This window comes from Xenopus laevis, chromosome 2L (genome assembly GCF_017654675.1).
Source record: "Xenopus laevis strain J_2021 chromosome 2L, Xenopus_laevis_v10.1, whole genome shotgun sequence".
NCBI classification, from domain to species: domain Eukaryota; kingdom Metazoa; phylum Chordata; class Amphibia; order Anura; family Pipidae; genus Xenopus; species Xenopus laevis.
Genome location: NC_054373.1, coordinates 8,673,579 through 8,699,988, shown reverse-complemented (window position 1 = coordinate 8,699,988; position 26,410 = coordinate 8,673,579). Strand labels below are relative to the sequence as shown.

General features: G+C 36.8%; 2 long non-coding RNA genes across 3 annotated transcripts; both read right to left on the bottom strand.

The window, feature by feature from the left end:
- Positions 1-841: 841 nt before the first annotated feature.
- Positions 842-19,582, bottom strand: LOC121399806. 2 transcript variants are annotated; one of them, XR_005965277.1, is made up of 6 exons: positions 19,553-19,582; positions 12,033-12,047; positions 10,369-10,503; positions 6,026-6,172; positions 2,292-2,324; positions 842-965 (listed from the first exon to the last, which is right to left on the bottom strand). It is a non-coding gene; the product is annotated as an uncharacterized LOC121399806 (long non-coding RNA). The 2 variants fall into 2 exon arrangements; XR_005965276.1 differs by lacking the exons at positions 12,033-12,047; positions 19,553-19,582 and having other exon boundaries at positions 10,369-10,656.
- LOC121399807 lies at positions 19,579-22,223 on the bottom strand. Its single transcript, XR_005965278.1, has 3 exons — positions 22,130-22,223; positions 20,243-20,260; positions 19,579-19,600 (listed from the first exon to the last, which is right to left on the bottom strand). It is a non-coding gene; the product is annotated as an uncharacterized LOC121399807 (long non-coding RNA).
- Between the last annotated feature and the right edge of the window lie 4,187 nt (positions 22,224-26,410).

Sequence of the window (26,410 nt, the reverse complement as noted above, 5' to 3'; positions counted from 1 at the left end):
GTACCATTCCATAAATTGGTGTTAATTGTGTGTTTCTTATACGTTACACCTTCCCCAACAATAAGAATTCAGTCCTATGAACTAAAGAAGACACAAAAACAGATTTCTGTTTATAAGGTCACTGGACACGTCTATGCAGTTGGTCTTGACATATATATGATATAAAATAAAAATAGCAAAGGAAAATTTGGAAGCACCTATAAAAAAGGGGAACAGACTAAAGTAAATTCAATAAAGTTTGCCTTCAGTGCCTTCAACTATTGTAGCACCAAGCAGCAGTGCTGGCTTTGTCTAATTCTTAGCAGCTTCATATTCCCTAAGCTCCTCTCTAGCCTTTAAACATACGAGAGAACAGATACAAAAACTACAAAAACTAATAGTAGACTATGAAGATTTTCATTCATTCAGGTCATGGTAATTATTGAAGACATTTTATTACTCATCCGAGCAGCTTCTTCAGATGTCACCTCACCTCTCTGAAAAGTTACAATGTGCCATCTTGATTGGATTAGTGGAAGAGTCTAAATGCTGAGAACTTCCCCCACCAGTCAGTTGAACTGAAGAAGCTGCTGGGATGAGTAGTGAAATGTCTTCAATAATTACTTAGCTGGTCCAGTTGTTTTTTGAATTACTTATATTAGATAACTAATAGTAGAGGTAAAAATGGCTCTGCCCAAAAGAGCTTGCAATCTGAAAGTCAGCAAGGTGACAGATGTATATATTATATACAGTAAATTTAACTCATTAATGGCAGGTACACTTTAAGCCTTAAAGAGGAATTCATCGCTTACAACAACATTGTCCTTATAAGTTTGCGCATATAAAAGACAAAAAAAACAAATATGCAGAACTATTTTATTGGGAGTTAATCAACACACATCCTTGATTACATATTCCATTTGAAATCAAAACTTGTAAATTTCTGTGATCTGATGATATCTCTGTGTATTCCATCAATTAAGGTGCTGCAGGGACACAGAAATGTAAATATTAGAAATAATTACATTTTATAGAAATTACATTACTTTAACAGACACTAAACTCAACAATAAAGCTGCATCACTACAACCCTAGGTCTCTATAGAAGTTGAGAAAAACATAGTTACACAAGGAAACCAATTCACCTATGAGAATACTACTGACCAAAAACGTAATTACAATTCAAAGAGAATCGACCAATGAGAATGCTGATTCCCAGCACTGTCAGCCATCTTGTTCTTATCTTACATACAGAGATTATTGTGTCATTTTAGGGTGATTATATGACACTGAATCAAACATGAGGATAAAGGACAGACTTGTTCAGTGCTGGGAAACTGCAAATCCAGTTGCAGGAACAAATAGCACACAGCCAGATTTACAGAGATCAGCTTCTCATTAGAGGATTATTTTAATGCTGCTGTGGGCCCTGGAGAGCTGGGAGAAAGTTTTATTGTGCAATATTGCTTTAAAAATACAACCCTGATTTTGCTGGAATACAGCTCCCAGAATTTTCGAACCTTGATAATTAGTATGCTGAGATTTGTAGTCCAGCAACAACAGAGTAAAGTGTGGTTGAGCAGTGCAGTTCAGCAGGGTTTAGTGTCCCTTTAATTTAGAACTGGGCAATCTAATTTCAAATATCTAAGACTAAGAGCATGAACATAGGGCAGTTTTAGTCTGCGTTTATTTTACAGAACATTTCAGTGAGCTTAAATGTACAAATACAAATTTAGAGGTGAACTGAATCCACTATTTTAGGATTTGGCCAAATCCAAGTGAAAGATTCAGACAAATAAAAAACCGTATTCAAACCCTAGTTTGTAGATGAAATTTATGTAAATGATGGGGATAGAACCGCACAGAGTTCGGTTGAACTGAATCCTGGATTTGGTGAATCCCTACAAATTAGTGAATTTGAAGAAATGGAGGAAGCAGAGGGGGAGAACTATGCTGCAATCTTCATTTATTTGAAGTATATCAAACTACATGTTTCAGGCACACATTCTCTTTGCAAAGTGTACAAAAACACCACACAAACCATGTTAAATCACATTAGTAATTAACAGATGCCCCACCTCTCAAGTGTCCATTGGTTCATTCAAAATAACTCCAATTAATTCAAAATTCCAAGGGATATTCAAAGCTCAATGTTTATTCCTGGGTAATTGCTCATTGGCCACATAAAAAATAAGAGCCTGACCCAAAAAGATTTTATGGCCACCTAAGGGAACTACCTCATAAACCACTCAACATAAGGGTAAAAGGTTTACATTCTGCCTTATTTATGATAGAAAAAGGATTGGTCTTACCCTGTGTTGCTTTCATATTTAACTAACTCGGAACTGTGGATAGAGAAAGACAAATTAAATGCAAATTGAACCATATTTGTGACCCCCACCCTCTTGTTTTGTTCTGCAGGTCGTAACTCATCTCTTAGGGCCATATTTATCAAGGGTCAAATTTCCCATAACTTTGAAATTCGAATAAAAAAAGACCAACCAAAATTCATTTTTTTTTAGGTTTGAATTTGAATCATACGAATCAAAGTAACATCGATTAGAAGTTTTTTTTAAAAAAGTTTTTTTAAAAAAAACCTTACATTTTTCAAAGTCCACCAAGTCACTCTAAATAGGTTCTAGGAGGTCCCCATTAGGCTGAAACAGCAATTCGGCATGTTTTAGATGGCGAATGGTTGAAGTTGAAAAAAGACTTTTTTTCAAATTCAAATTGAATTTGGACTATTGTCTAGTTGAGGTACGCAAAAAAAGCTTGAAATTAGAAGTTTTTTAATTAGAATTTTCACTTCGACCCTTGATAAATCTGCCCCTTAGTGTTCTCCCTGTTTTGTAACTAAGCATCGGGGGGACTGAGAAGCATTTACTGTGATATTTGTCGCTTTGTATAATCGGCCAATACTGTTTAACCACATTTTCCACTTTCTTACTCAAATTCCCATACTGGCTCTCAAATACTGGATGCCTAATTTGATTTTTGTTTTTTTCCAGTGTTTTGATCAACCAACAACTGTTCTCTGGGGATTTTTGACGCTTCCTCATTTACCTTAGTAAGATAGTGTCCATTGTATCCTTTTTCTAGAAATCTTTTTTCCAGTGAGTGACTTTGCTGTTGTATGTTTCTTTACTAGAGACAATCCTACGAGCCCATAGGAATTGCCCTTTAGGGATAACTTTAACTACACCAGGGTTATGAAAGCTTTGTACATCCAAAATATTGTTTCTATCAGTGGGTTTTCTGTATAGTCCAATGGCTATTTTATCCCCAATAATATCTAGTTTTATGTCTAGAAAGTTTATGCTTTTACCTCCAATTTCATGTATAAATGTAACTATGGGATGCTGTTTATTGGCATCATTAACCATTTCTATAAATTCGACCATATGATTAATATATCACCACATATTGCATATATATGATGATATGCCTCTTATGTTTATGAATCCCTACACATTATACAGATTATATTGGGCTAATATATCCCTATTGTAATTAATAGCGCCATAGGAAGCCGAGAAAGTCCCTTGACCATATACATACAAGACTGCATTTGGCTAAAAGGTTTATTATTAGGGTTGCCACCTTTTCTGCCATTGGAGGCGAGGGCAGGGCACACGGCCATGATGCAGCGTGGGGTGGGCTGTGACATCAGGGCATGTGGCTATGACACAAGATCAGCAATTGCCTGATAGACGTGCCGATCATGGGAAATCCTGCCCGGTCTTCGTAATTTGGAAAACCGGGCAGGAAGTTTTGACCCAGGCAGCCCTTCAAATTACCGGGCTGTGCGGGTCAAAACCGGCAGGTGGCAATCCTATTTATTATCCTTATTATGTTAGAGGTGCTAAGTGATAAATAAAATCTACTTATAAAATTGATGTCCAGCAGTACCACTATATAAATATTTATTATCAACAGATTACTTCAGAAGGAAAACCATCAATGGCATTTAACCACTGGTTACATTTCTGCATTAAAAGAGAACTATAGTGCACTGGCACTTGCCCCCTATAACAACAATGGCACTTGCCCCTTATAAAAACACTGCCGCTTGCCCCCGTATAATAATATAGGCACGTGTCCCATACAATAACACTGGGAAATATTGCCTATAATAACACTGGCACCTGCCCCCTTATTTTATTACAGGCACTTCTCAAATACAATAACACTGGCACCTGTTCCCCATAATAACACTGGCACTTGTCCCTTATAAGAACACTGGCACCTATCCCCTATAATAACACTGCTACCTGCCCCTTATATTAACACTGACACTTGCCCCCTATAAAAAACACGGGCACCTGCCCCTTATAATAACAAGAGCACTTGACCCCTATAATATCACTGGCACCTGCTCCTTATAATATTATTGGCACCTGCCCCCTATAAAAACATAGGCACTTGTCTCTTTTAACTACACTACAATAGGAAAATAAGAACTTTTATAGCTAATTGACTCCAACATTATATTTTGAAATATCAAATAGCCAAGACCAAAATATCTTCCATCAAAATTCAAACTCTCCAGCAATTGGGGAAGGAATGGAACACTTGGGGGCTGATTCACTAAGCTCGAGTGAAGGATTCGAAGTAAAAATACTTCGAATTTCGAAGTATTTTTTGGGTACTTCGACCATCGAATTGGTTAAATTCGTTCGAAGTCGAACGAAATCGAACGAATCGAACGAAAAATCGTTCGACTATTCGACCATTCGATAGTCGAAGTACTTCCCCTTTAAAAAAAACTTCGACCCCCTACTTCGGCAGCTAAAAGCTACCGAAGTCAATGTTAGCCTATGGGGAAGGTCCCCATAGGCTTGCCTGTGATTTTTTGATCGAAGGATTTTCCTTCGATCGTTGGATTAAAATCCTTCGAATCGTTCGATTCGAAGGATTTAATCGTTCGATCGAACGAAAAATCATTCGATCGATTGATCGCAGGATCAGCGCTAAATCCTTCGACTTCGATATTCGAAGTCGAAGGATTTCAATCCGAGGGTCGAATTTCGAAGTATTTTTAACTTCGAAATTCGACCCTTAGTGAATCGGCCCCTTGGACTAGTAGCAAGAGAAGGTAATATAAATAAAGACAAAAACAAAAGCAGCCAGAAGAATCAACAAACCTACTGTCTGGACAGATCCTCCTCCTCTTATTTCCCTTTATCCCTTCTATATAATTCCCCCCCCTATGAACTTAGTTTTTTTTGCCCCCCCCCTATTTTCTTTTAATCATTGTGTATAGTGATCTTTGTTCTTTTCTATTTGTTAAAAATACCATATTTTATATAGTGAACTTATTGCACAAGGCTAAAGTTTCAGCTTGTCAATAGCAGCAATGATCCAGGACTTCAAACTTGTCACAGGGGGTCACCATCTTGGAAAGTGTCTGTGACACTCACATGCTCAGTGGGCTCTGATTGGCTGTTGAGAAGCTGTTGACAGTGTAGGTCAATTGTCTTCCTTGTAGTCAGCAGCGGTTTCCATCACTCATGTACTGATTGTTTGCTACATAACTGTGCATTCTACCAGGTACCATTGAACAATTCTAACAGTTTTACTTTGAGCCCTTAGGGTTAGAAATCTAGTCACTGGTACTGAGCAACAAACCAGTTCTCCCTCTGCATTTATAATAATCTTAGGATCAGTTTACTGTGGGTTATTAGACTGGAAGCAACTGTTTCTTTTCATTCTTTATAAATACCCACTTTACACCAGGTTCTAAAGGGTGGAGCTTTAAAAGTGGGTGTGGTATGAGGATAGTAGATGTGGCTTAATGTTTTCACACATCCCTTTCCTCTGCTGCCTATGCAGCCATTTATTGTACAGTGCTGTAAAATGTGTCTGCACTTTATAAATGTGTGTTAATAATAAAACAGCGTTGGTCACATTGTATCACTGGCTTTCTGCAATTCTGAAATATATATATTTTATATTCTAAACCCATAACTGATCAGTATACTGTCACTTTAAGAAAACAGCCCACTACTTTCTTCTTTACAGCAGTCGATTCAAGAATGGAAAGTACCTGCTTTTTGGAAGCACCATATAACTTCAGGAATACTTTCATCATAACAGCAACCCTTCACCCTGCAGTCTTTGTCTGTAATCCCTGGGTTTCCACAGTCAATTCTCAAGCTGGGGTCCACTGTACATTCTGCTTTCCTAGCTGGAGCTGTAATAAATAAGCAAAAAAAGCAGAGAAAAATCAGAGATGGACACACATACATATATATTCTCTCTCTCTCTCTCTCTCTCTCTCTCTCTCTCTCTCTCTCTCTCTCTCTCTCTCTCTCTCTCTCTCTCTCTCTCTCTCTTTATATACAATCAAATTAGTATGAACAGCAAAAGCAAAACTACTATCAGATTAAATGTAATATAACAATAGACTTCACATGAAGTAATTTTCAATAAAAAATTAAAACAACATTGTTCATTTAGACATCTAGGAGACCCAATTGGCTTTAAATATAAAAAGTTTGTCACTGTAATAGCAAACAAGATCTATCACGTCCCCTCCTGGATGTTGGAATGTGATCTTGTATTGGTTCAGTGGTTGGGTTTGTCAGAGCTGTTATTGCAAATGTACCAGTTCTTGCCACCTGCCCACCCATTACCCACCCCCATTGCATCATTGTCCCACCCCCAATTGACATCACCACCAAGGCCATTATTATGCAGCAAAAAATGTGACAACCCTGTCAGTCAGTGGTCCTGGATGTTGGGATATAACATCATTTTGGGGTGATGGCGGATTGGTGATGGGGAGAAAACACACACACACACACATATATATACTGTATGTCTGTTGTTTTAAAAGGAAAATATAAAGGGAACAAACATTTTGTGATATCATCTGTGGGCCGGTGCAGGCCTATTAATAAAGAGTAGGCGGATGCAAGCTGGGTCAAGTACCCGACCCCACATCATTAATATCAAAAATAAAATGTAATATCAGCTGTATCGCAAGTAAACAAAGAATGTTTTATATATATATATATATATATATATATATATATATATATATATATATATATATATATATATATATATATATTTATTAATATTCAAGAAACCGACACTCCCATGTAAAAACTTCAATTATTATTTATGTTGTACCAATATCCACCATTTCGGTTGCTTGTTAGGACCTTTGTCATGGTTCCTAACAAGGACCGAAACATTGGACATTGGGACAACATAATAAGTAGGGATGTAGCGAACTGTTGGCCCGCGAACTTCGACCGTTCGCGTCCGCCGAATGTTCGCGAACGTTTGGGAACGTTCACATTTTGAGTTTGCGTTCGATTCGAATACAAGTCGTTCGACCATTCGACCATTCGAATTCCTTCGACCGTTAAAAATCGAACGATTTCCATTCGTTCGAACGATTGTAAGCATTCGATCGAATGAAAATCCTTCGATCGAATGGCTTTGATCGTTCGATTCGAATGAAAATCCTTCGATCGAACGATTAAAATCCTTCGATCGTTCGATTCGAACGATTTTAGCGGGTGTTCGAAGTTCGCGAACTGTCCGCGAACGTTCACATTTTTTGCCGGCGTTCGCGAACACCAAATCGGCAGTTCGCTACATCCCTAATAATAAGTAATTGAAGTTTTTACATGGGAGTGCCCCTTTCTAGAATACAAGGTTATATAAATACTTTAACCGTGCACCCCGGCTATATATGCCGAGACAGTGTTTGGAGTGTGCATACTCACTGTACTGTGATATATATATATATATATATATATAGACAAATACAAGATTCCTCTGCACTCAACCCATTATCAATATATTTAAGACAGTGGTGAGCACAACTTTCCCCTGTTTGTTATATATATATATATATATATATATATATATATATATATATATATAAATATATATATAGTGATGGGCGAATTTATTCAGCAGGCGCAAATTTGCGGCAAATTCCTGTAATTCTCCGCCAGCGAATAAATTAGAAAATTCGTCGACGTCAAAAAAAACATGGACACCGGCTTCCGTTTTTCTGGATGTCGCTGCATTTTTGCCAGCAAAAAACTCAAAAACTGACGCCAGCACCGATTCGTGAATTTTTCGCCGTTTTGCGAATTTCACTGGAAATTCGCAAATTTTTCGGTAAAACTCCCTAAATTCACCCATATATATATATAATCAAAAAAGAAACCGCACTCTTACGTAAAAAAGTTCTTTTATTTATTGCAACATTTTGGCTCCTAAACTTGAGCCGTCATCAGGAAGCCTTTTCACGAAAGTCCTAAGAGTGCGGTTTCTTTTTTGATTATTATATATTTTAATATAAACAGCACCTATCCATGTTTTGGAATTGATGATGCACTGGCTTTGGATAATATATATATATATATATATATATATATATATATATATATATATATATATATTAAAAAAAAAGCCGAACGCACAGGTCTTGCGAAGTGAAAAAACAAAAATAATGTATTTACTCAAAGTTTCTGCCCCTCACTCGGGCCATCTTCAGTAGACAGCCCGAGTGAGGGGCAGTATCGTTAAGTAAATAAATTAATTTTGTTTTTTCACTTCGTAAGACCTGTGCGTGTGGCTCTTTTTTGAATCCTTATCCAGATTTTTTTCTGCCAGCACCCAGGCAGTTGCATCTTTATTGTGTGTGCACCAAACAGCAGGCCTTATATATATATATATATATATATATATATATATATATATATATATATATATATATATCATTTTAAAAAAGATGTACTGTTTCTCAAATATTTAACTTACTCTTTAGCATCCCATCAGCGTTTACTGGAATGGAAGAAGCCCTTATAATGAAGCCAATGGCATAGTCCATAGGCAAACTTTCAGCAGTTACTTTGTGGCATTCTATATCTCCTTCAGAGATTATTACCTCTCACTACCAATTACAGGTATGAGACCTGTTATCCAGAATACTTGGACCTGGGGGTTTCCGGATAATGGATCTTTATGTAATTTGGATCATCTTCAGTCTTCTTAAGTCTACTAGAAAATCATGTAACTATTAAATAAACCCAATAGGCTGGTTTTGCTTCCAATAAGGATTAATTATATATTACTTTAGATCAAGTATAAGGTTCTGTATTATTACATGGAAAAATTAAATTATTTTTAAAAAGTTGAACTATTTTGATAGAATGGCGTATATAACAGATGGCCCTTCCATAATTCGGAGCTTTCTGGATAATGGGTTTCCAGATAATGGATCCCATATCTGTATATTATTTTGATTGTTAAATATATTTATTTTAGTGTAAAAGTAAAAGTGGCTTAATAGGCTGTGAAAAAAAAATTAAATGAATCAGCCAAAAAATTCTATAAACAACGTCAGCTTGGAGTGTCTGGGCCCACTGGGCTGCCTAATTAGGCCCCCCCAGCTCCCAAAACTCTTCCCCAGCCCCCACTGCCACCCTCCCCAGCTCTGACCCCCTTGTCCCCACAGCACATACCTTCTCTTTTCTGTTATTAAACAGGAGGAAGGTTCAGGAGCGCAGCAGCTGTGAGGATTAGGTCTGGACCAATGGAGCCCATAATGGCCAACCCTGTCTATAAAGGCTAAAGTGTCTAATATAATAGACAAAAAACAACTTCGTCATTTACCACTTTCTAACCTGTTAGTCACTCAGTGACTTGAATGGGGGGTCATATGGGACATAATAACTGACCTGTGTACTCAGGATCAAAAGCAAACTAACTGAACAGTTTTGTCCCATGTGCTCCCCCTTCTAGAATGTGAAGTGTTTAGTAATGGTTAATATATAATTAGTTTAACCACTAGGTGGCAGTAATTCCTAAGTAAACTGTGAAGTATGAAATGGATGGTAGTGAACAGTGATTAAAAAAAAACAGGAACAGGAAAGGTGGTGGCCATTTTGGCAGTGATGGAGCAAGGGACAGCAGTCTGTGTCAGGGAAAGGTGAGGAGCAATGATTGGGCTGCAATTTACCTGTAAGAAGAAGTCACCCCAATAAAGTTGAACTGTTTAAGAGAAAGTCTTCCATACTTCGTGTTCCAATGTTACATGTTGACTGGTTGGTTACTTAGAAGGAGGTTTTATTGTATTCTGGCAATTACGTAAGACAACTTGTAACTCCAGCCTTTATTATTTTTTATTTTGCACCCATTTTAGCCTATTTGTTATTTTTATTTATTTACACTGAACTGTTCATTTAAAATAGACTCTTTAAGAAGGACCCCACCTCCTGTTTGGAACATTATGTTTGCTAAATGCTCTCATGGTCTGGGGTCTGTATCGATCTTTAATCAGTTTCCTAAACAAAATATCCTGCTGCCTCTTGTGCTCAGTGGAACATTAGTTGAAACATATATAGTCTGTTGAAATACCTTCTGCCGGTTTATAGAAGCACCATTTAGTTTGAGGGATAGTAGAATCGAAGCAGCAGTATTTTCCTTCACAATCTGCCTGGGTAATCCCTCTGTATCCACAGTCCACTCTGTCAGCTGGATTTACTGCACATTCTGTTAACCATAAAATGTATAAAGTGAGTCTTTAATAAATGGCACATCTTGCAAATGTATATGTTCTGCAGAGATTCACTAACACATATTATACCATAATTTATAGTGGATGTTATCCAAACAATTAATTGATGTAAATGTAGAGAGTACTCTTTTGCAGTTTATATTAATTCTATTTTATAGAGGTTTCTAATACATAATATTAGCAGCTTTAGACTGCTGATACTAGGGGCTCAAGAGAGCATATTGCACAATAGTCAAAGTTGCGGTCTGTATCTCACACTGGATTCAAAATGTAGTGTGAGGAGCAGAGCGCAGTTTCAGGAATTGAGTATATTTCAGAAAATAATTAGAGGTGCAATGAGGTGAAGCTATTCTGATTCATTAAAAAAATCCTAGCACTTGAAAAAAAGCAATTACATGAATGCTATCTGTTATCCAGAATGCTCAGGACCGGGTGTTTTCTGGATAAAGGATCTTTTCATAACCTTGATCTACATACCTAAAGTCTGATAAATAATCATTAACATAATAAATAAACTCAAAAGGTTTGTTTTGCTTCTGATAAGTATTATTTATATCTTAGTTTGGATCAGGTAAAAATTACTGTTTTATTAATACAGCGAAAAAGGAAATTTGTTTAAAAAATCTGAATTATTGAACTAAAATGGAGTCTATGGGAGATGGCCATCTCATGATTCAGAGCTTCTGGATAATGAGTTTCCAGATAATGGATCCCATGCCTGTACATAGTTATATAGTTAAATCGGGTTGAAAATACACCAATTCCATAAAGTTCAACCCCACCACCATAAATTTACTGACCCCTCCATACACTCACATAAACTATATATACTCATACACTAACTATAGAGCTTAGTATCACAATAGCCTTTGTATTATGTCTGTCCAAGAAATCATCCAAGTCCCTCTTATAGTCATTAACTGAATCAGCATCACAACATCACCCGGCAGTGCATTCCCCAACCTCACTGTCCTGACTGTGAAGAACCCCCTACTTTGAAATACTTTGACTTTTCGATATAAGGATTTTTCACCAAATTTGGCCATCGAACGATCAAAGTAAAATCGTTGGAGCATTCGATGAAATCGTTCGAATCAAATGAAGTTTTACTTCGATGTGTAAAGACTTCAAAAAATGGTCTAGACGGTCTCCATAGGCTTACATAGCACTTCGGCAGGTTTAATTTGGCGAACTATTGAAGTCGAGGTTTTTTTAAAGAGACAGTACTTCGATTATTGAATATTCGAATATTCAAACTATTTTACTTCAAATCGAATTCGAAGTAAATTTGAAGTCGTAGTATCCTATTTGATGGTCGAAGTATCCAAAATATTACTTCGAATTTCGAATTTTTTTACTTCAAAAATCCCCTCTAATTCACTTCGACCCTTGATAAATCTGCCCCTAAGTCTCTGTTCTCCAGCTCTCCAGCTCATTTATCATCATGTAGTAATAGAAAAACATCACACAGGGAATATAGAAAAGAATAATGTATATAACCTACCTGTTGTTGGTGGAACTAAAATTGAGTTAAATGAGAAATATTCAAATAAATTATTGCAACATTTAAAAGATTTCTTGAAAATACTAACCATAAACAATTCCATTAAAAGACAATGCTAACATTCAAAATCCGCATATATTTACTTTTAAATATTCATCTCAATGAGCTTTACTTTGCTTTATTTACCACCTAGGAAAGATTATTCTTTCTACTTTACAGCTGATGCTCACAAAAAGTAAAGAAAATTGCACAATGAAAGAAAATGTGATTATAAACAACAATGCAATATATAGTGATTACATATTTTCAATGATTTTAGTTATTTGTACATTGAATTTAGTTATTTGTACATTGAATTTTAGTTATTTGTACAATGACTTGCAGACTTCTTAGGTCTATTAATCACAGAAAATCTTGTGGTTGTATGGGAAGTGATGTTTTGTCTGGAGTTAAGCTGACTCCAATATCATTTTTTAGTAGTATGAGTAGTTGAAAGAGAGAGACAGAATCAAGGGCAAATACATTTTCAAATAACTTTCAGGTATTTAAAAATTGTTAATGTTTATTGGAAAGTTACTTAGAATAATGACTTCTCTGACTCTTTGTGTGGACATTTCCCTGAAATATAAGGATATCTGATGGCACCTTTGACTTTTTTGAACAAAATGAAATCACTGAACTTTGGGCCCCGTGCCTTCATGTGGTCATTGTACTTCTTAGCAGTTTATAATATTCTTATAAGATGCTTATAATTCACAGAAGGACTTCATTATAAGGAATCATTGTTGATCTATAGTAAAATTGTACTACACTGTGCTGTGGAACAACAGTTTTATTTTGCACTTAAGCAGGTAATTCACCTTTAAATTATCTTATAGAATCATAGAAATTATAGAATGGCTAATTCTCAGATTCAGATTCAAATATTATAAGTTTTATTGTCTTATATACAGAGTACAGTGTTCACAGTACAATGAAATTCTCACTAGAATGCCTGTTATTGCGAAAACGCTTGTCTGCAAAAGTTCTTCCTTCCTTTTTAATTACTTCGATTTTAACCAAGTAACGAGGAAAAATATTGATTTGTTTTTACCTACAGTTTTAAACATATAAGTGGGAATGTGGGGTGGTATCTAAGTGGTCACTTGCTCAATTCATACTAATCTCCTCTCTTTCTGCTGTTACTCCAAGGGGCCGAGCATTTGTGGTTTTTGAGGCTTAGCTAGTTTTCTCCATAAGTTTAGGGCAGGTAAAATTTGAGACCACAGTCCTGGTTACCATGTCTTCTCCAGTTTTGTGATGTCCCATGGATAGAAACTATTTAGGCAGTAGATGTCGGGACAATGCCATCTCATCATATTTTATTTTTATTTTTGTTATATCATGAATTATGAGCAGATTGTTAAATTAAATGGTCCTATTTTTTTGCTGGTCAAAAATTATGTTTTCTATTTATGAATTCATTGGTAACAAAATTGATTTACTATTTATTGGACTACACTTTAGATTAATTAAAGTTAATTAATTCATCAGATTAATTTACAAGTAACTCTTGGCTGCACTTTATCTAGATATTAACTAATTGTTTTTTAATAATCACTGGGAACATTTTTTTTAACTAAAATCTTAATTGATTTGAATTCATAAAATTTATAGAATTCTAATAATTGCACTGCACTTTAGTAACATATTCTAAGTTATAAGTCTAATTGACTCAAAAAATGTGGTGTCTTGTTGTATTGTTATATAACCTATTTTGAAACTGCACAGTTAAAATAATCAAATAGAAACACAATAGCTTAAAAGTGACCAGTTTGAAGCTAAAACTAGATATATGTGGGGTACTTTTTCTTTAAATTCTTAAAATACTTGAATGCCTTCTTAACAGACTAGACAATTAACACTCAGTGCAACATTACAATATAAAATAACCTACAAAAAAAGTTCTGTCACTTTAGATATAAACAGTACAGTAACAAAAAAAGTCTTTCTTCTTCTAAATACTGTTAACATGTAGGGGCAGATTTATTAAGGTTCAAATGGTAAATTCGAATTTTCTAGTTGGGTTTTTAGTCAAAACTCACAAATTCGAGTTGGGAAACTCCTAACTCAAATTTGACTTCTCATACCTCGACCCTGGAAGTAATTAGAATTCAATAACTCGCCACCTAAAACCTGCCAAGTTCATGTAGAAGTCAATGGCAGAGGTCAGTTGACACATTTAAAGATGTTAATAGCCTTCCTGACATTCAGAGTAAAAACTCAAATCAAGTTCTGTTCAAAAGTGATTCGTATTTGATTCGGGTTTTCGGGTCAGTTACATTTTTTTGAGTTTTTTATTAAATAAGATACCAATCGAGTTTTGAGGTCATTTGAGGTATATATATATATATACATATATATATATATATATATATATATATATATATATATATATATATATATATATAATTAGACTTTTGATAAATAACCTCCGTAAAATTATCAAAATATCCATAACCATAAAGTACAGTACAAGTGTAAGATGTGTTATTTAACAGTATTTAGCATTTGTATTGTATATTACAATATTGCAAATAAGTTTGTTAAAACCACTGCTAAGCATATGTTGCACATTATTTTGCATTGTATGAACATTTATTAATGCACATTGTACAGTCTCTACATATCATTTGTTACATTGGGGTGTGTTATAAAGTCTGACAGCACTGGGGTAAAAACTGTGACTGGATCAGTGTGTGGATTGACAGGCTCGGGCCTAGGGTGGCAGATTATTAGGGGTGGCATGCCACCAAGCTGCTCTATGGGAAGGACTGGTGACGTGCAGCACTCCAGTGCGCCGGCACTTTTGTGCGCCCATTTTTCATTAAATCCATGACCAGTTCTTTAGTTTTGCTGACATTAAGAGAGATGTCAAGTTAGCTGGGACAGCTAAATCATTTATAAGGTACAAGGAGGCCAATAAATAATGCAAAAAAGCTATCAGGCAAGCTAAAATCGATATGGAAAAGAATATTTCAGCAAGCAGTAAAAAGAATCCAAAATTATTTTTTCTACACAAATGAGGAACCAGTTGATGAAGGTTTCCTTATTAATAGTCCTAATACTAGTAATACAACTAATGATGCATGGATCACAGATAAGGAAATTTGAAAGAGACTAGAATATGTTAAGATAAACAAAGGTCCAGGGTCAGATGGTATTCATCCTAGGGTACTTAGTGAGCTTAGCTCTGTGATTGGCAAACCTTTTTACTTATTTTTTAAGGATTCATTGAGGTCTGGCATGGTGCCGAAAGACTGGCGAATTGCTAATTTGGTGCCACTATTTAAAAAGGGATCCCGTTCTTAGCCTCAAAACTATAGGCCAGTTAGTCTGACATCAGTGGTAGGAAAGCTTTTCCAATGGTTAATAAAGGATAAGATACTCAGCAAATCATAATACTATGAGTTTGTGCCAGCATGGTTTTATGCATAAAAGATCTTGCCAGACTAACTTAATTTATTTTTATGATTCTGGGATGGCAGTGGACATAGACTTTGCTAAAGCATTTGATACAGTGCCACAAAGAAGGTTACTAGTTAAATTAAGGAATGTTGGCCTGGAACATAGTATTTGTACCTGGATAGAGAACTGGCTAAAATATAGACTACAAAGAGTGGTGGTAAATGGAACATTGTCTAATTGGACCAGTGTTGTTAGTGGAGTACTGCAGGGCTCTGTACTAGGTCCCTTGCTTTTCAACTTGTTTATTAATGACCTGGAGGTGGGCATTGAAAGAACTGTTTCTATTTTTGCTGATGATACTAAATTGAGCAGAACTATAGGTTTCATGCAGGATGCTGCCACTTTGCAGTATGATTTGTCTAAGTTTGGAAATTGGGCAGCAAACTGGAAAATGAGGTTCAATGTTGATAAATGCAGGTTATGCAAATTGGCAAAAATAATGTAAATGCAAGTTATACACGAAATGGCAGTTGGTTGGGAGTTTCCTTAAATGAGAAGGATCTAGGGGTCTTTGTAGATAACAAGTTGTCTAATTCTGGGCAGTGTCATTCTGTGGCTACTAAAGCAAATAAAGTTCTGTCTTGCATAAAAAGGACATTAACTCAAGGGATGAAAATAAAATTATGTCTCTTTATAGGTCCCTGGTGAGGCCTCACCTGGAGTAAGGAGGCAGTTTTGGAATCCAGTCCTTAAGAGGGATATAAATGAGCTGGGGAGAGATGTGCAGAGATGTACAACTAAACTGGTTAGAGGGACGGAAGACTTAAAATATGAAGGTAAACTGTCAAGGTTGGGGTTGTTTTCTCTGGAAAAAGGCTATGCGAGGGGACATGATTACACTTTACAAGTACATTAGAGGACATTATAGACAAATATCAGGGGACCTTTTTACCCATAATTTGAAGCAACATAGGGGGTTCTTCACAGTCAGGACAGTGAGGTTGGGGAATGCACTGCCGGCTGATGTTGTGATGCTGATTTTGTCAAAGACTATAAGAGGGACTTGGATTATTTATTGGACAGACATAATACCAAAGGCTATTGTGATACTAAACTCTATAGTTAGTATAGATATCGGTATATATATAATTTATGTGAAGGTATAAAGGGGTGTGTGTGTGGATGCAGGGTTTTCATTTGGAGGGGTTGAACTTGAGGGACTTTGTCTTTTTTCAACCCGATTTAATTATGTAACTATGTAACCTCCTCCCTGTAGGAAGTCTAATCATTGTTGGTGACTCACAATTGTGGTGTCCTCAGCAAATGTAATGATGGCATTAGAGCTGTATGTGGACATAATCATGTATTAACAAGGAGTACAGCAGCGGGCTCAGGACACTTTCCTGCATGCCGGTGTGCAGGGTTTTCAGGGATCCAGTTGCAAAGATTAACACTGAATCCCAGTCCTAAAAGATTCTGGATCAGCTTTGTGGGAATGACTGTGTTAAATATAGAGCAGTAATCAACAAATAACAGTCTGGTATATCAGTCTATATTGTCTAGGTGAGCCAGGGTGGTGTGAATTGTGTGTAAAATAGCAACCTCTGTGGATCTATTTTGGCTATATGCAAACTGCAGGAGGTCCAAACTTTCTAGAATAGAGTTCTTAATGTGTCTTAGTACCAACCTCTCAAAGCATTTTTATTGCGATAGGGGTTAGTGCTACAGGACAACAGTCAGTTAGGCACTTCACTGTTTTTCATGGGGACAGAAACAATGGTGGTATTTTTGAAGCAGACGGGAACAGTTGAGCTCTTCAAAGAGGTGTTTAAAATGTCAGTGAAGACAGCAGACAATTGTTCACTGCATGTTTTTAAAAAACAACATGAGATTCTGTCTGGATAAGCAGCTTTGCGGGGGTTAAAGTCCTTTTCACATTTCCACCACATACGACAAGCACCACACATGCAGTTGATATGGGACTCAATGGTACTGCTGTACTCACATTTCACTTTTCTGATGGTTTTCTGGAGACTGTACCGGCACTGGGGCACATCTCTGGACTGAGACACGTGCGAGTGTGGAAATGAATGCAATGTTTTTGTTGGAATACATTACTCGTGGACATTTTGATGAAGTCTGTAACCACTGGGGCATACTCGTCCAAATTAGAGGATGAATCTCTGAACATGTCCCAGTCCATAATCAAAACAGTCTGTTTGTGAAGATTCTCATGGTTTGTAGAAATAAGTCAAATCAACTGGACTTGCTTTGTTTTTCTTGAAGACGTTTCACCAGTTATCACTTCGATGACTGGTGAAACATCTTCAAGAAAAACACAGCAAGTCTAGTTGATTTGACTTATAAATATAAGTCAAAACAGTCCTGCAGTTTGTCCTCTGCCTCTCGCATCCAACACTGCACTGAGAACATCACTTGCTCCTCGCACTTCAGTTTCTATTTATACATTGGGAGCAGCAGCATGGGGACGTGTTCTGACAGACAGAGGTGCACGTGGGAATGAGTGGTACATACCTTTGTGTTCGATTTAAACAGTGGTCAAGAGTGTTAGAGCTGCAAGTTGGGCAGGAGACGTTTTGGTGATATTTAGGTAAACCGTCCTCAAATTTGCTTTATTAAAATCCCCATTAACAATAAACTGTCTGGTGGGATGTGCTTTCTCACAGCTTGTGATGACCTGGTAGAGTTTGCTCAGAGCGCTCTGTATGTTGCCTTGTGGTGGAATATAAACCACCATCATAAACACAGCGCTGAACTCTCTTGACAGGCAGAATAGCCGTCAATGGATAAGTAAATACTCGAGATTCAGAGTGCTGTTGTGTAAAATGACTTCCACATCATTGCACCATGAGTTATTAATAAGAAAGCAGAACCTAAATGCTGCACCTTTTCAAACTGTTTCACCAATTTTTAGAAGTGTTTGTCTATCATAAGTAATTAAACTTTAAACTGGCTGTAAAATTGGTGACAAAAACAAGACAAACTACGCATAAATAATACGTCTGTGAGGAGCTACCTTCAACTTTTCAATGGGTCTTCATTATTTATTTTTTATATTTTCTTAAATATTTGCCTTCTTCCTCTGACTGTTTCCAGCTTTTAAATGGGGGTTATTAACTAGAGCTTCTTCTATATACATTCCAATCTCTTATTTAAATCAACACATAGTTGCTAGGGTAATTTGGACCCTAGCAAACAGATGCAAACTGTTTTTTTTTTTTTTTTAAATACCAAGCATAAACCATTCCATTGAAAGAAAATGATAACATTGCAAAATCTGCATACATTTACTTTGAAACATTCACCTGAATGAGCTTTACTTTGCTTTACTAACCACCTAGGAAAGATTATTCTTTCTACTTTAAAGCTGATGCTCACCCAAATAAAATAAAATTGCATAATGGAAGATAAGGTTTTGATTTTATTTTTATTGTTTGTATAAACATAAGGGTTTTGCCCACTGTAACATTTAGCAGTCCCCTTATGAGGGAGTTAGAAGAGGCACATGTCTTAGGTACAATGGTGCGAGGTACTAAGCACACACCTCTTCTATCTGTCTAGCCCTATTTTTGTCCCTGGGTGAGGGAAATCTGAAGCTGACTGGGAGGATGCTGAGTGATGAGGGATGATGGAAGCAGTCCACTGTTGATGGATTTTTGTCTGTACTAAGGTACATATAATATAGTATAAAATGTTAACTGATCCCCCAATCCAAATAAAGTCAGTCTCCTTATAAGGGAGATTGAATAGACACGTGTCTTAGTTACAATGGTGGGAGGCACTAGATACATAGCTCTTCTATCTGCCTAGCCCTATTTTTGTCCTTGGGTGAGGGAAATCTGAAGCTGACTGGAAGGATCTTCAGATGCTGAGTGAGAACTGGAATTTTTCATGCAAAAGTTAATGGTAAGTTTTACTAGTCGCTCCCTATACCCCTTGGTCAACAAAGAGGGGTAATCATCAAATTTTAATTCCATCTGTCTAAAAGCAATTAGTGATAGAAAAATGTCACACATCACTCAATATAGAATGGAATAATGCACATAACCTACCTGTAGTTGTTGTTGTTGTTGTTGTTGTTGTTGTTGTTGTTGTTGGAGCTAAAATGTAATTAAGTATTCATCCAAAAAAATTATTGCTAAATTAAACAGATCTCATAAAAATACCAAGCATAAACCCTTCCATTCAAAGACAATGATACCATTGCAAAATCTGCATACATTTACTATATACTATTTACTATATACATTTACCCTAAGAACTTTATCTTGCTTTACTAACCACCTATTAAAGATTTTTCTTTCTATTTTAAAGGTGATGCACATCCAAATAAAATAAATTGCATAATGGAAGATGAGGCTTCAATTTTATTGTTATTGTTTGTATGAGCACAAAGGTTTTGCCCACTGTTACATTTAGCAGTCCCGTTATGAAGGAGGTAGAAGAGACACGTGCATTGGCCAAAATGCTAGGAGGTTCTAAGCACATATCTCTATCTGCCTACCCCTAGTTTGGTCCCTTGTGAGGGAAATCTGAAGCTGACTGGGAGGATCTTTGGAAAATGATTGAGCACCGGCATTTTTTATACAAAAGTTGATGGTGGGTTTTTCTAGTTACTCCATTTACCCCTTGGTCAACAAAGAAGGGCATTCATCAAATTTTAATTCCATTTGACTAAAAGCAATTAGTGATAGAAAAATATCGCACAGAGAATATTGAATGGAATAGTGAACATAACCTACCTGCTGTTGTTGTTGGATCTAAAATGTAATTAAAGAAATAAATTATTGCTAAATTACACATTCCTCTTAAATGGCCATGTGGAGGAGAGAAACGCTATCATTTGAGTGCATTCAATAATCTGGAAATCAGATACGTGGAACGAGGAGTGACTGGGATCTTTGGCTCTTCAGATCAGCTCTGGAAGTTCTGGAAGTGCAAGCCAGGATAGCTCTGCGAGCAACGTAACCGCCACAGAGACTACACCAATAAGTTGGTAATGTATGATTGGCGTGTAGCCGACTGACAGTCAACCCTATACTGCCTGAAATTTAAGTGAGCCGGTCATACTACTTATCGGTCCGGTTTTTAAGCGCAGTATATCAAAAGGCACAGCTCCTCGTATCTACGGCTGCAAGTGTCTTGAATACATTTCCACACTCTTCTACATTGTTTCTTATTATCAGCAACAAAGTGAATATGTCCTGCATACAATGTTTAAAACCACTAACAAGCCCTTCATTGTGACTTTAACTTAAGCAGGTTAATAACATGGACATAATTCAATTTGGCAAACAAGGAATGCCGAGCCAGATGATGCGTTTTTAATTGTCTCCTCAAAGCCTTATTATCAGGGGCGGAACTACCGGGGGAGCAGGGGGTGCACCCCCTCAGGGCCCCCCGGCAGTCCGCGCGCCGCGCATATCCCGGCCAGTTCCGGGTTTGCAGAGGTGGTGGGGGGCCTGGCTGCGCGTCCTGCGCCAGGGCACGCCCCCTCTAGTTCCATTTCTGCTCATTATCTGCATAATCAATGATTAGCAGCTAAATTAATTCTTTTAAAAATATGGTGCAAACAATATATGGTGTTATATATACATGACTTGTGGTATAATTAATTGTATTTATTAAATTGATATTTGTATAGCATTTTTCACTGTTTTTGTATTTGGAATTAAAAAACCTCAAAAAATAAATCATTCATTTTTGGGCTCTCTGAGGATTTATTAATTTTGATTAATATATTACATGAAGTAATCTACAGTGTGCGGAAAATAAGATCTTTAAAAACTTTTTATTGTTGCAACTTATTTATATCTATCTCACGCACCGCCGTAAATGGCTTTGTAAGCTTCTATAATTTTAAAAGCGTTTTGAGAAAAAAAAAAATACTAACAGGCTGATATACTAAAATTCGAGGTGGAGTAGAAAAAATGCACATGCATTTTTTTTTTTTATCTTCAGCACTATCCTATTTAGGAAAAAACACGGCATAATATTCAATATCACATTTTTTCGCAGAAAAACTCCCACACAAGCAAGTCTGTTAATTTTCAACGAGGCTGAACATCTCGAATGCTTGGAAAATAAATAAAGCTGCTTGAGTTTTCATTGACTTCCATTGACTTCTATAGAAACTTTTTTTCTAGTGACTTTTCCCATGCATAATCACACTAAACTAGAAAATACGCTAACTTGATTTTTTTTTCATAAATAGGCCCTTTAATATAAAAATTCATGTTTATACAGAATTGAAAATTGATTCAAATTTACTAATCACGAACACCTATGTTTATACTTTTTATTTTTTATTTTCTTTCATCGTATTACTTGTTTTTCATGTAATTCATTCGGGGTAAAGTTTGTGAGATATATATGTTCTCTAATGTTCCTCACAATACATGGGGGCATATTTACTTAGACACATAGTTGCACTAAAGGAATAGGGCTGACAATACTCTCACTCCCATGCTAAACACCGGACTTTGTGCTCTATTTGCAACAAAGTGCACGCCAAATTGCATTAATTTTTGAAAATCGGCTCACTTACACCGGCTGCAGCACAATTAAACCAGGTTAAACTATTTTGAAATTTTGCACAATGGCAGAAGAATCCATAGCCATTTTCTTACCTTGGGCTTGGACCAAGCCTACGAATACCAGGAGGACAGGAACATAGAACATTGTGTGCTTCATTGTAGCTATATTAGCAAAATGATCACTGAAAACATTAGTATCACATTCCCACTATACAGTTTATATATATTATTGGTATGTGTACCTAGGGATAAGGTAAACATTGCCCTAAAGATATTTACAATGATTTATGCACCAAGAAATGAAAATCAAACAAGTAATGATTATTTTGGAAAGGAACAGAATTCCAACGTCAATCCCAAATGTTAATTTTGATTTTTTATTAGCAAAGAGAATGTTCGCCAAACTGAAATGAATATTGTTGCCTTGGAGCACTGGGGTTCTTGATCCAATTTTAGGTAAGGCATTGTCTGCAAGGAGTTTTCATGTTCATCCCCATGTCTTCATGATTTTCATCTCACACGCTACACTCCAGGTTAACTGGCTTCTGATAAATCAAATATATCAGTTAGGATTAAGCTTGGGTGAATTTGACCCTTTTCTTTTTTCCAAAAATTTGCCATTGGCGAAATGTCACCGACGCCCATTAAAGTCTATGTGGATTTTTTTTTACGCAGAAAGCCATACAAGTCTATGGGCATCATTTCTGCGGCAAAACATTGCGAAAAAAAACGCCCATGTATGAAGAACATGTATGGTGGTGTGTAACTACAACAATAAGAAACATACTACACTATATTGTTTTTATTTTTTTCTCTTTCTTTTTCCATATCTCTCTTCCTCTACACATTGCTGGAATTACTGCATGCTTGTTCTCCTGAGACTTTTTTTGTGCAGACTTGCTTAATTATTTGGAGGATTTAAATGAAATACTCAAGGGGAAACAGGTCGGATCAAGAGAGATTTGCAAGGACTTTGGAGACTCTATTTTTAAACAATTACATTACAGATGCAAGAGAATCAGCCAGTGAGAATACTGATTCACAACACTAGTCCAGCAACAACTGAGAAAAGTGTGGTTGAGCAGTGCAGTGCAGCAGGCTTTAGTGAATATAGTGAATATATTATGTGACAGAATTGTTCTAGACCTAGAGTAAGGGTAAGTGATGTAGATCATTCACATATGATCACGTTTTGGTGCCTGTACAATTAAGTTTTGATTTATTGCCTAAAAAAGAGTTTATGGATGAGTTAAGTGATTTTGTCTGAACTGGTCCAATTATATCTGGCTTAAAAGGCAATAGATATGTTTTATGTAGGTTCTCTGGTCTGAACATAAATGGCAAGTCTGGCAAAGCTATTGGGGATTATGATGTCTCCTCCATTAGGCAAATTGTATTTTAACCTAATTGGATGACTATTAGTTTAGGTGGTGGCCGTAAGATTCGAATAAACTGTCTAAATCAGTGGTCTGAAGTTTGTGACTGTAGAGTACAGAAAGGTGATTACTCAGAAAGAATATACCACACATGTAGGAGGTCATCAGTCAGCTGTAAATGACAGTGGTTGAACTTCCCATAGTTATAAAAAAAATGTCCATCTACTGGGGAACAGCAGTCTGCTCTTTTTAAATTTATATACTTTTCAAAAAAATCCCATGCCTCATCTGGTATGTCAGATCTGCAAAAAAGGGTAAGTATTTTTACAATCGGAGACACCATGGGGCAAATTCACTAACATTCGTAGTTTCGACAGGCGCAACTTCGCCGCACTTCGCCAGGCGCAGTTTCGCCAGCACTCCGCAAATTCACTAAGATCCGAAGTTGCGCTCAGGGGTAGCGTAAGGTTGTGAAGTTGCGCTAGCGTTGATTTGCTATGTAAAGCGAAGTTACGGTAGCGAAGGCTAATTTGCATACGGCGCCAAATTCAAATTTCAATGGAGGAATACGTATCAGCACTACAAATGCCAAGAAAACCTTCAAATCATTAAATAAAAATTTTATTTTGCCCTACACATGTGCCCACTGTCTAGGTAAGTTGCCATGAGTCAGGAAATGTAGGGGGGAAGGAGGGGAGCCCCAAAAAAATTTTCGATCTTTTTCAGCCTATCACCCATCATGTAGAAAACACGCCAGCGTTTTTTGGGACTTAGAAAAAATTTTGCCTTTTCTTGAAACAATCCCTATCTACTCTATTGCGCTTCACCAGGTCTGAGGTGGCGAAGGAAGTCTAGCGTAAAATGTAGCGTTCAGTACACTGCGAAAGTTAGTGAATTTGCGTAGTTACATCGCTAGCGAAAATTCGCCTGGCGTAAGGGTGCGAAGTAACACTAGCGAAACTACGCCAGCATTCGTTAGTGAATTTGCGCAGTAACGAAAATGCCAAATGCTAGCGAATTAACGCTAGCGTTTGGCGCTTCGGCGCTTAGTGAATTTGCCCCCATAGCTCTGGGAATTTTTGGAAATGTGTGCAAAGACAGATTTATTAGTATTAAGATCATATAATGCTGTCTCCCAACAACATTAAAAATTGAGTGGACAGCCTACCTTCATTAATATTAGGGATGTAGCGAACTGCCGTTTATGTGTTCGCGAACGCCGTTCGCGAACACCGGCAAAAAATGCGAACAGTTCGCGAACTGTTCGCGAACTTCGAAACATCCGAAAATCGTTCGATTCGAACGATCGAAGGATTTTAATCGTTCGATCGAAGGATTTTCGTTCGAATCGAACGATCGAAACCATTCCATCGAATGATTTCATTCAATCCAATGGCTTCGATCGTTCGATTCGAACGAAAATCGTTCGATTTTAGCGATCGAAGGAATCGAATGGTCGAATGGTCGAACGATTTTTGACGCGAACGCCTATTGGCGAACGTCGCGCGACGTTCGCGAACATTCGGCGGACGCGAACAGTCGAAGTTCGCGCGAACTAGTTCGCCGGCGAACAGTTCGCTACATCCCTAATTAATATAACCTATACCATAATTCATAAAATTATATAACTGCAATTAATATAATAAAACCACAAATATAATAAAAGGAGAAGAAATGAATATGCTTAAATAATTAATTGTCACATCAAGTTTCGGCACTCACCAAATCTCCCACCAAGTCCTGGATGAATCTCCCTGATATTTTCAAATAATTGTATATACTGGAGGCACTCACGGACATAATCACTGGTGTATTTATTTCAATTTTTACATGTTCCCCCACATCATAATTAATTGGATATAAAAGGTCTTCTAAAGTGCCTTAAAAAAATCTCTCTTGCTTATGTTTACAGTTCACGGAAGGAGGCTAATTTTCCTAGTGAACATGTGCAGATTTCAGATGTGTCTAATTTTCGGTGGAGAGCAAGATATTGTTCAAACTACTTGTTTGGATGAATCCAAAATACTGTAACGCCATTTATTAAAAAGTAATCATGTGAGTGCAAACTTGTTTTTATGATTATTTTTTACTAAATGGTGTTACACTATTTTGAATTTATATCTCTCTATGGGGACATGAGAAGCTGACTAGTGATGGGTGAATTTCTCCCATTTCACCGAAAAATTTATGAATTTCCAGCAAAATTTGCGAAATGCCGAAAAATTAGCAAAAAGACTATTCTGACACTGGCGACAATTCCGAAGCCCCCATTAAAGTCAATCAGCGCCTAGAATTGTCGCAGGCATCGGAATTGTCGCCTGTGTCATATTTGTCCCAAGCTGGAAATATATTTGAATTTTGTGAATTCATTTGCAGACGGCGGAAATTCGCCGCGAATTTGCGCCTGGTGAATAAATTCACCCATCACTAAAGCTGACCTAAAGAGGAGGGAGAGAATTGCTAGACACTATGGGCAATATACCGTACCTCCAGTTTGTAAGTACGCAATTTGGCCAAACAGTGGTGGTAACGGAGTGGAAAAATCATGCATGTCACCAATAGAAGTATAAAGATTAAAGGGGAAATACACCTCAAGAAAATAATTTTGACACTGAGTGTATGGTGTAATATTGAAACATATTGCACTATATTTTTGTTTTTGTTTCTTTCTCTGTTGCCTTAGGCATATTGAGTGTGAGCAAATGCAAGTATTAGATAAGCATTTTATATAATTTTAATATAGTTTTTTATCATGTGGTACAAGATTACTACTGCCTCTTTATTTAAGGTTTCCTATTACATGATAAAGCACTGCCTTTGGCAATTGTAATAAACCCTCCCTTCCCTTGCCAACCGACTCTCACCCAGCTTCCACAGCTATTCCTTACTCTCTCCTAATGCAACAGGGTAAGTCCATCCACCTACTACCACTAAAATGCAAAGTTTTGTCATGGGCGCTGAACACTGGTGACTTTTCACTAGCGTTACTTCGGCAATG